The 721-nt window shown below is 53.4% G+C and overlaps 1 protein-coding gene across 1 annotated transcript in view; it reads left to right on the top strand.

Annotated features, from left to right (window-relative positions):
• CAPN5 (calpain 5) overlaps window positions 1-721 on the top strand; it is a 155,872-nt gene that overhangs the window by 678 nt on the left and 154,473 nt on the right. The gene's annotated exons all lie outside the window — the stretch shown is intronic.

Below are 721 nucleotides of genomic sequence, written 5' to 3'. Positions count from 1 at the left end.
TCTCAAGGAATGCATAAAAGGAAGAAGGTTGTGGGTGTGTGTTGGGGGGGGGGATGCTGTGTCTTAAAAAAATAAAAAATAAAAGATATTTGTGGGTTTAATTCTCTTTCCGGATCTGTTGCTTTCCCTGCAAAGATCTGGAACTCTTTCTCCGGGCTTTCCTGTAGGGACTTATCGCTGATCTCGGGATCGGTTTCCTTGCGGGGAGATTCCGGTGGAACGACCTGTCTGTGAAAGGGCAGTAAACCCCCCCTCCCCGGCGCCTTGGAAACAAATGCATTTTTGTAGCCCCGAGTTCCTTGGCCCCAGGCTACGGGAAGGGAAGTGACCAATCCCTTCGCCCCTTCTGCGGCTTTTGGACTTTCAAGTTTCTAGTCCTTGCTGATCAGGGTGGGCGCGGCTCTCCCTACATGGGCTAATGGTGAGAGTTTGTGTCTCGGATCTGAGTTTGAATGCCTAGCCTTGAGTTTTGAGCATGTGCTGTGACTTGGAGAGATCAGGTTTGACTGATCTCGTCAGACCTTGGAAGCTAAGGGACCTTGGAAGCTGAGGGACCGCCTCTCCCCGTATGTTCCCCCAAGAGCGCTGCGAACGGGGAGTCTGGACCTTTTAGAGGTTCCAGGCCCCCGGGATATTAAGCTTGCCCTAACCAAAGCCAGGGCCTTTTCGGTGGCGGCTCCTACCTGGTGGAATGAGCTCCCGGTGGAGATCCGGGCCCTGC

Source organism: Gekko japonicus, unplaced genomic scaffold (assembly GCF_001447785.1).
Source record: "Gekko japonicus isolate JY-2015 unplaced genomic scaffold, Gekko_japonicus_V1.1 scaffold2891, whole genome shotgun sequence".
In the NCBI taxonomy this organism is placed as follows: Eukaryota; Metazoa; Chordata; class Lepidosauria; order Squamata; family Gekkonidae; genus Gekko; species Gekko japonicus.
This window is presented reverse-complemented; position numbering and strand designations above follow the sequence as displayed.